The following is a 10,536-nucleotide window of genomic DNA, read 5'->3' as shown; positions in this document are numbered from 1 at the left end:
TGAGCCTGGCTAACAGTTTATCAAATTTGTTTATCTTTTCAAAAAATCTCTTGGTTTCATTGATCTTTTCTATCATTTTATTTTATCTTTGTTTTATTTCATTTTTGATCTTTGTTATTTCCTTCCTTCTGTTGACTTTGGGCTTTGTTTGTACTTTTTTTTCTAATTCTTTCTGGTGGTAGATTAGGTTGTTTGTTATTTTTCTTATTTCTTGAGGGAGGTCTGTATTGCTATGAACTTCCCTCTTAGAACTGCTTTTGTTGAGTCCCATAGATTTTAACCTTTTTTTTTTTTTTTTTTTTTTTTTTGCGACACACGGGCCTCTCACCGCTGTGGCCCCTCCCACCGTGGAGCACAGGCTCCGGACAGTGCAGGCCCAGCAGCCATGGCCCATGGGCCCAGCCACTCTGTGGCATGCAAGATCCTCCCAGACCGGGGCACGAACCCACGTCCCCTGCATCGGCAGGCCGACTCTCAACCACTGCGCCACCAGGGAAACCCCTCTGGAACCCCTATAATGCAAATTTTGGCACATTTTATATTATCTCATAGCTCTCTTATGTTGCTTTTGTATGTTTTTGTTTGTTTGTTTGTATTTCACTTCTCTTTCTACCTGCTGCTCTGATTGGGTGATTTCCATTATTCTACCTTCCAGATCACTTACACATTTTCTGTGTCATCTAGTCTGCTATTCATTGCTTCTAGATTGCTTTTTATCTCAGAAGTTGAATTATCTATTTTTGATTGGGTCTTCTTTATAGATTATAGTTCCTAGTTAAAATAATCTGTGCTTAGATTGATTCTCTTTCTTAATTCAGTTAGCATTTTTATTACCAACTTTTACAATTCATTGTCTGGTAGATTGATGGTCTCTGTTTTGTTATTTATTTTTTCAGGGGTTTCCTCTTGCTCTTTCAGTTGAGAGTAGTTCCTCTGCCTTTTCACTTTTCTTCACTTTCTCTGTCTCTCTGTATTTAGGTGAAATAGTTATCTATTGTGGTCTTGAGGGGGTTTTATGTAGGAACATCCTTACGTAGGCTGTGTGTGTCCAATGCCTTTGGTAGGAAGGCTGGATTTGTTAGCGATGCTAGTAACATCTTTCCTCAGGGTGTACTGGCCACTATTACATTGGTAGGGGATGTGGCTGGTTTTGGAGGAGCTAGAACCTGTTCAGGGTGTGAGGTGGGACTTCCTCTCTTCTCAGTGGCAGTTGGCACCCTGTCAGGGGTGGGATCTGATCTCAAGTCTGGAGTGAATGCCCTGAAGGTTGGGCTCTAGCTGGCTCTGTTCCCTTTAAGTGTGTGTTTTTCATTCTCCCTGTACTGTGGCCTTTGCCCCAAAGGAGGGGAGTGTTGAAGCAAGTGGGGCTTGTGTTGCTTACAGAGATCTGATGCTCTGCCTGTGTAGGCATCTGTGGCTCTGCCCAGACGCAGCCCAATTTTGCATCCTTCCCCCTGTTGTGGTAGTCCCAGATCTAGAGCAAGCTTGTGGCATGGCATGAGCAGGGCCAGAGCATTTCCTTGACTGGCACTGGGCTTAGCTGACACTGGGGATCACTGCATTGTGGTTGTGGGAATTGAAGTGGCTGTACTGCCATCAGAAGTCTGGGCTGCTTCTGTGGTCCTGTTTGAGTAAGTGCCAACAGTGGCCACTGTTGCCCTACCTAGAAAATACCCTAGGCCCCTGGGTCACCTCTGAGTCCCTAGATCGAGTCTTTTCCTACGTCCTGACCACCCTACAGCCAGTGCCAAGCTGTGGAGTGGAGTGAGTGGGGCCAGGGTGTTTGCTGAGCTCGAACTGGGGAGCATGACAAGGTGGCAGCCAATGGGAAGACTTCTCTCTTCCCTGTCTCAGGATAAGCCAGCACCCATACCTTCCTCACAAGTGGAGCGTAGGCTTCTTCAGCCTTTCTATCTGTCCCAGTGGTTCTCCAGGCAGCTGAGGGGGCTTATGTCCTATGCATAGGACCCCAGGACTGGGATGTCCAGTCTGTGGCTCAACCATCTTACTCCCCAGGGTGAGCATCTGCCTGTGTGATCTCCCTTTTCCTCAGTCCCTCTCAGGGCCACAGGTCCTGGCCTGATGCCATCCTACCCTCTTACATGGGAATCTTTCTTGCAGCCTTGGTTGTATAGTTCTTCTGCTGGTTTACAGTTTTCCATGAGAATTGTTCCACATGTTGATATATTTTTGATGTGTTTGTTGGAGGCGGTGAGCTCCATATCCTCTTATTCTTCCATCTTGATCCCCCTAACATTTGCTTTTTGAGAACATTCTCATATTCCATATGAACTTATTAGCATCATATCTTTAGGAGTCCTTGGCTGTAAGCAATAGGAAGAGATTTTTGTTAGCTTCAGCTAAAACGAATTTATTGGAAGGATACTAGGAAGTTCACATACTCAAGGAAAACCCAGAATGGGAAGGACAGAACCTGTCCAGCTCTGGGGCTCAGGGTAGCAGGATGTTGTGAATGGGCTTTTGAAGATACCCTCATGGGAGCCTCTGCTTTAACCATCTACAGTCTCAAGGTGTCTCCACTCAAGATGCAAATTTCTAGTAGAGGGTATGATTAGTGAGCATGGGTTCTAAGCCTACCTCCATAACCATGGTGGGGATTCTGTGATTGACAGCTCACCGTAGTCACACCACATCAGGAAAGGCCAGTTCCCCAGAGGAAGTGCTGCTGAATAAACAAAAACAAAAACAAACAAACAAAACCCCAAAACCAAAACCAGATGTCTCTTAAAAAGCATTTCTTCAATAGCAACCTCTGCTAATGTATTTGAACTGTGATTCAGTTTGCCAAAGTTCAGTTTATACATGACTCTTTGTGTAACTAATCAGATTTCTCTTTCTGTATTAGCTGCTGGAAAGTGTACAGCCCTATTGTGTTTTACCCGTAGAAAGCATGTAGAATTCTCATGGTGACCATATTGTCTTTGCCTCTCTCCTGGTTCTTTTTTTCATTTTTGATGTTCCTTTTTCTTTCTCTCTAATTATGCTGTGGGTTTTGTTTTTGTTTTTTGTTTTTTCTGGAATAAGGCAGAATATAAGTGAGTAGATTTATCTGTGACTCTTCAGGAATGTATTATGGTGTAAAGCAAGTTTCATCTGTATCATGAGTTTTTCCCATTGGGAGGGATTGTAATCTGAAAGCCAGCAGTTAGAAAGACATCATGGCACAGTATCCTTGGAGTTCTCTACTTGGAAAGCTTTCCCAGAGTGATTAGGTGCAAAGAAGTTGTATCAAACTTTCACCGCACAGCACTCCTATATTTAGAAGAATGCAATTTGACCTGGTAAAACAGGCCAGTTTCATGTAAGAGAGAGAGGGAAAGAGCAGGAGAGAACAAAGGGAAGTCGGCTGAAGCAGCTTGGGGCCGGGCTCTGCTCATGGGTTATTTTCCGTGTGACCTCAGCTGAGCTCGCTCTCTGGAGGGGACTGCCTGGCCTGGGAGCACCAAGGAAAATTTGGCAGTGCCTGGGGGGTTAAAGTGCAGCCAACAGCAGCAGGTGCCAGGAATGGGCTGGAAAACTCTGGTGAAATTCCCAGTCGCATAGCAGCTTCAGTTTGGGTTTGGAAAGACAGAGCCGGAGTTGGAAAGATGGGAGGTCTGCCTGCTGCCCTCAAAGGAACCCCAGCTCCACGCTCCACCCTCCAGCCTCCGTGATAAGCTGGATTTTCCTGCCTGAGCCCAGAGGCCAGGAGAGGCAGGAGGGTAATGTTCTTTCATCTCAGCATCTCTTGGTTGTAGCGAGCAGAAGCCCACTCAGGCTAGCTCACATGGAAGACAACTGTTTGTACGGATGCAACAGGCGGTCTTGCAGATATTCAGGGAGGTATCACGATCCTCTCAGGGGCTGGGACAGAAAATTCAGGAACTGTCAATCCTCTCCATCTCTTGGAGGCCCTCAGAGAGCTCCCTCACTTCTGCTTCTCTGGGCTCAGTCAACCTGCACGTGGCCCAGCATGGTGGCAGTGTCAACCAGCTCTCCAAGCTTGAGTATCCACAGTTTGCTGTCCCCGGGTCTCCTTCTTCAAACCTCCTGATTGGTCCAGCTCATCCGTTCATCCTGAGCCCATGGGTTGACTATGTCCACCCCTTGTCCAGCTGGCCATGGCTAGGAGGAACAGGTCTCAATAAATGTTAGCTCCACTGGAGGGTGTTGATACTGGCTTTTCCCCTAGTTGAAGGGCTGCTGAGGACCCTCCAGGCCTTCAGAGTCTGGAGGCCTCTTGTCAGGAGTGATGTGGAAGGAATCCCTGCACCCCAGGGCTACTGGGCCCAGTGACTCAGAGGACCGTGAGGTGTGTTCTGGTTGCCCAAGGACAGCAATGCTCATGACGTCCAATGAAATGCAGACTCACTTTTTAAAAAAAATCATATTAGGTGTTTTCTTTAATATTTATTTATTTATTTTTATTTTTGGCTGTGTCGGGACTTAGTTGCGGCAGGCAGGATCTTTCATTGCGGTGCACGGGCTTCTCTCTAGTTGTGGCGGGCAGGCTCCAGAGCGTGTGGGCTTAGTTGCTCCACAGCATGTGGGATCCCAGCTCCCCGACCAGGAATCGAACCCACATCCCCACACCAGCAGGCAGACTCCCAACCACTGGACCACCAGGGAAGTCCCCAGACTCACTTTTTGCAGGTTGACACCCAACTCTTTCCTGCTAGGGAACTCCTCAGAGTATGACTCTCTTGAGGTAGAGCTATCCAAGTTCAAGGAACAATTTGAGGTGATTCAAAACCAATCCCAGTATCAAAGAGGTACTTTGAGATGCTGAAAGTTATCTACAAGCTGGCTTCACTCCTCCCTGGGCACAACAAGCCTTCAACACATGAGGCCACACTGGCCCACATGCACCGTTCCTGCTTTTGCTCAGGCTGTTCCTCCCCTTGAAATGCCCTGAGAGGCGACCCTCCCCAGTCACTACCTGACTGAATTCTCCCTTCCCTTAAGGCCCTACCCCAAGCCCGCCTCCTGCAAGAAGGGTCCCCCTGGCTCGCCTATCCTCACCTCCCCTCATCCCCTCTTCACCTGTGTCTTAGCACACACCACATCTGGTGCCTCTGAGTTGCTCTCAGCTGCATGTGTTTTCCTCCCAAGCCTGACCATTGCTGGAGGACGACTCTGTGTCCCTGTGAGAGCACGGCCAGGGACCGGCTCAGAGTAGGTGGACTGGTGTGCTGACGTGTGTGCTGCCACCCGACAGCCCAGCTCTGGTCACACAAAAGGACTCCTGACCCTTCCAACAGCTGCTGGAAGGGACCAGGCTCCAGGGGTCCCTGGGTCGCCCTGACACTCCCAGCCTTCTCTGCCAGCAGTGGACCCGCCCTTCCACAAACACCTTAGCCCCATTCTGACTCCTCGTCTCACAGCGGCCACTTCTGTTATGGAGGGGCCACTGCCCTCTGTGTTGCATCTTCAGAACAGACAGGGACCCCCTGGGGCTGCTGTATTCTTACAGGACAGACTTCCCTACCCACTGCAGCTCTCAGCAGACAGGATCCTGTCTCTGGGGTCCCTGGGTGCCCCCCACCTCCTTCCTCTGCCCTGAAAAATAAAGGCCAGTGGCTGGTTTCAGCTCCCAGGCTTGCTTGCTGTCTTTCTAACTCTGAGGAAGCCAGTCAACTTTTTGATCCTCTGCAAGGCCAGGCCAGTGGTCAGGATGGACGGGAGGCCGAGCAGAGAGAGGGAGGCCTGCCAGTAAGTGGAGAGCCGAGGCCCCAGACCGCTCTCCCACAGGAAACCGCTGGCTGGAAACGCTCAAGTGCTCGGAGGCAGCTCCCAGCTGCACAGCTCAGAGCGCTATCGTGTGCTCCCACAGCCCCTCCAAACTGGCTAGTGAGGCATTCCAGGGGTGTCAGTCTGAGCAGCAGCACCGAGGGGACTGTGCAGCGTGGCACGGCGCGGCCCGCAGTGCCCAGGGAGGAGTAACACTGGCTGGTGGACAACAGCCAGCATCTTGAAGCACTTGATGTTGGCATTAGTTTCCAATAACCCCACACGGCTCCTTGAGCCTCAATAGCACGTATCTTGACACTCTCCGATGGGAGGGGCTGCTAATCCCGAGAGGGGGTGCTGGGGGTCTCCGTGCCCACTTCATCCCACGCCATCTCAGGAGCCAAGATGGGACCCGCCTGCCCAACACCCAGGGTGTGCTGAGCATCACAGGGGCTACATCATGTGACACGGCTGGTATATTTACTTTGCAGGAGGCTCGTCATAGGCATGTGGGTTACAGTCACACCCGGTCATGAAAGTCTCCTGATTTTACAAAGTAGGTGTGAAATCTTTCGTCCAGGAATTGAGGAGCCTGTGTCATTTTTCCTGGTTTTGTCTGCAAGGCTTTTTTCTCTTGGTGACTCAATATTTGGATGGCTCGCCCTGAGGGAAGCCATTAGGGTGAGATCTAAGAATCAGGGGCTGGTGCCAGGCTTAGGGTAGGGGAGATGCCCCCAATATCTCCAGGAGCCCCAGGCTCGGGTCCCTCAGGGGCACTGACCTCCCTCCCTCAGGGAAACAAGAGGAAGGGTCTGGCTTCCCAACCTCAGGCCCAGAGCTCCTTCCTCTGTGAGACCTGCAAAGCCAGGAGTAGAGGAAGAAGGAAAGGGACACACTGGCAACTGGCTGTGTCTTGTTCCTTCCCCTGACAGGCTGTGTGGTGAGAAGCTGCCCCCTCAGCCTTCTCCTGGGAAGCTCTCCATCTGGCCCCAGCCCGAAGCTGGGTGGGTTTGGGTCAAACACTGTGTGTTTTTCTTTTCTTAGCAGCAGCTTCCTTCTCTCTCTCCTGGCTTCTCTTTTCTTTCGTTGCTTCAGCTTCTTCTGGGTCAGCAGTTGCCCTCTTTAGACATTCCTCATGCAGACCCAAAACACCCTCTCCTCTCTTTGGTGCATCTTTTCACGTCTTCTTGTCCTTTCCCCAGTTCTCCAGAAGCCTGGGAGCGAATCAGCCTCCCATGTTCTCTCTGGCCTGGGGCCTCCCCTCTCCCCTCCTCTCTCCTTTTTTCCCTTTCCCCCCTCCCCTTCCCTCTCCTCCCTGCTCCCTCTCCTTCCAAGAATATGCCATTTCACAGAAAGTTCCATTTTCACAGCCATGGTTATTTTCATGTGTTTCCCGAGTTCTAACATCACAGAGGAATGTCTGACATCATCTCCACCAGTGGATCCAATGCTCACCAGCCCACACCCCTACCTCTCTCCTCTCCTTTCTTCACCAGCTGTTTGCTAAGTCTGGAGTCTCTCTGATGATTCAAACATATTATTCTTGTCCTTGGAACCCCACTCTACCTCCCACCTTTAGAACTATGTTGCTCCCCAAACATTAGACACGAGCTGGGTCTTGGCCTCAAGAGAAATTGTTCACTGGTCCCCAAACTTTTGTGCACATTAGAATCACCTGGGGAAATTTTAACACTCCTACACCCTATACCAATTAAATCAGAACATCTGGGGGTGGCAGTCGGGCAGCAGTATTTTTTAAAGATCCCCAGATGATTCCAATATGCAGCCAAGATTGGGAACCACAACCTGGTGCTGTATGGAAGGGGGTTAGAGCCTGCAGCCAACTGAGTAAACCTCATGGAGCCTGGAGCTCAGACCTTCTTGTCTTCAGAGCTGTGAAGTCGAGAGATGAGGAGACAGGTCCCAGGTCCCCAGCGGGGCCAGGAGCATTCTCTCTGGAGTGTCCCTGCACTTGTACTGGGGGCTCTCCTAGCCTTGAGGTGAAGACCTGCTCTGGGGAGGGCTGACAGAGGCCCAGCAGACCTCCCCCTTCCTCAGCAGAGGGTGCTGGTTCCAGGCAGGACCTCTCAGGAGCTCAGTCCCTGGGAGAGCCTCGTATCTGTGGGGTGGGCAAGCAGCTAGGTCTGTCCCTCTTTCCCAAATGCAGCCCTCAGCCCGGGGTGGCTGACACACTTCTGATTAAGGGCACGGTCCCGATTCCCACTGTGCAGGCAGCCCCGATTCCTGCTGCTCAGCTGTGAGGTCACCCAAGGTAGCAGGAGGCCAGGTGATGTGACAAGGGATGCGAGGCTGTGGATGCTCAAGGTGTAACCCCTGTAGGCTTTCAAAAAGAGAGTGACAACAAGGAAATTCTTTCCTGCTATTTCCCTAAAGCCCCAGTGATGGCAGTCCCAGGAAGGACCATCTCGGGCAGAAGTTTGATATTCTCACTCCTCTAGTCTTTCTGATAGACATCTACATGAGTGGTTCTTAATGTCATATCAGAATCCTCTGAAGTGCTTGTTGAAACACAGATTGCTGGGCCCAGCCTCAGAGTCTGACTCAGTGGGTCTGGGTTGAGGCCAGAGAAGTTGCATTTCTAGCAAGTTCTGCAGTGCTGCTGCTGCTGCAGAATGGGGGCCACACTTGTAAATCCCCTGGTCTAACAGCCTCTCCCCAGAACACGTCCAGTTTGCCACAGACTGAAATCAGAGGAAAACAGTAGGAAGAAATAAAAAGGGAAAGGGAAAGCTGATGTCGCTTTCTCTGATGAGGGAAGGCAGGGCTCTCATCTTGTGTGTCCCTCCTGCTCAGCGCTGGGCACGGTGCCTCTGAATCACCAAAGCACTGTGAATATTTGCATATGGCGATGTACTGGTACATGCAAACACAAGTGACAAATGCCAGTCTATCACGTACACTCCCGGAAAGAAAATGTCTATCTGTGGCTTTCTAAGAGCTCAATAATTCAACTCAACAAAAAACAGAGTTAGCCTAAAATGCCCGAAGGACCGTATCCTAAGTACATCATGTCAAAACAGTAGCGGGGATAAAATAGTGAATTAGACACTGACAGGGTTCCTGACCTTCTGGAGTTTACTGTCCTTCAGAGATGACAGATATTAAACAAGAAATTGCAGAGGTGAAAGTTTGGAAAGGAAGCTAAATTTCTAAGAGCAGGTTTTTCCCTCTTTGGACTGTTCACACCCTGCTGACTTGTACCAGATTATAAATCTTGGGGAGATGGAATTAGCCCCAAATGTGCTGCTAGTTCTATTCACCTGAGCGGTGACCCATAGAGCCATTTAAAATAAGATGTTAAATGTTTCAGCATCTTTCCTGCTCATACTGTTTAAATTAAGACAAACTTGCAGTTCCACCCAGCTGAGGATTCGATGGAAACAGCCAGGCTAGTGGTGTGGAGGTTGCTGTATTTCTGTCTTGCTTGAGGCTGCCAGGCTGAGGGGGCAATGTGTTGGTCTGATGTGAACAAGTCGCTGAGCAGAGAATTCCAGCATGTTCAGGAAACCAGAGACAGTGCAGTGTGTGTCTTAGGACCAGCAGCCAAGTGAGTGGGTGAGCCCTGTGGCCATGGCAAAGACATTGATTGGCCAATGAATCTTCCATCCCAAAGCTCTCCTGAGAGCAGCTTGTGTCTAACTATTTTTCAGGCTGACCCGAAATCATGACCTCTTCTGGAAATTATCTTTACTCTTTTGTGGGAACAGAGGGGTGACCACATAGACCCATGGAAGGGACATCATTCACATGTCTTTGAGGACAAGGAGGTTGTCTGGTTTATCTGTATAGCATCCCACAGATCAGCGGCAGTTGCCTAAGCTTGGTCCACCACTTAGAATCTGTGACAAAGGTTTAAATTCTGGGGCCACTAGCTCTAGCTATGGAGAAATTCAGCCCAAGAATCCAAGTTCCACTGGGTGCTCAGGCAATAAACATAACCCCAGTGGCTTCGAAGTCTAGAAGGACAACAGAGAAATGAGAGTCAGGGATGGCTTTTGAGGCTCTCAGTTCTTCCTTTTCAACTAGCTAATGTATGCCGAAACAGGGGTACGCCTGTAAACAAGTGGAAATATTTTTTGGTGAGCTTCACATGGTCCTCCCATCTAAATGAGCTCAGTTTTTAGGAGTGACAGGGTTGCAAATAGTTAAACTTACAACACGACCCATTTCTTAATATGGTGTGTTGCATCTATTTTAAAGATACGTCCTTCACTTCTGGACCAAAGCATTTCAGTTTTGGATCTGGAGATTAGGGATCTCTTACAAAAGCATCTCTCGCCATCTCATAGTCCAGCATCCACACTAGAAGTTAATTCTGCAGTGAAAACTTTCCAAAGACAACAGAACTTGTGATCAAAAGAGTAGTCAGTTGGACGCACCCTAGGGATGCAGCTGAATGGTCACACTTGAATGCTCTTGGGCCTGAGCAGAATGGGAGTATTGGCCGAGCCCAGGATCTTCAACTGTGGGAGCACCCAGCTTGTCTTTACCCCACTGGGTAACTCACCCAAGATGAGGACTGCAAGGATTGAGGTTCAGCTACCCACCGTGGGCTCCACATGCAACCAGCAGTGAGTATATACTCCCTCAGAGGGGATGAATTGTTCATAGAAAACCCACCAGCATCAATGGACTTTGCCTCTTAGCTATTGTCCCTCTTTCCTGACCATGCCTCAACACCCTGTTTGCCCATGATGTGTGGCTTGGTTTCTTCCTCTCTACTTTGTCTTCTGCTGCATTCTTTATGGCTTTAAAGGGTGAGCGGCAACATACTATAGTAGAAAG

The sequence above is a fragment of the Mesoplodon densirostris genome, chromosome 2 (assembly GCF_025265405.1).
Source record: "Mesoplodon densirostris isolate mMesDen1 chromosome 2, mMesDen1 primary haplotype, whole genome shotgun sequence".
NCBI lineage: Eukaryota > Metazoa > Chordata > Mammalia > Artiodactyla > Ziphiidae > Mesoplodon > Mesoplodon densirostris.
The sequence above is the reverse complement of the archived record's forward strand: the minus strand, read 5'-3'. Positions refer to the sequence as shown.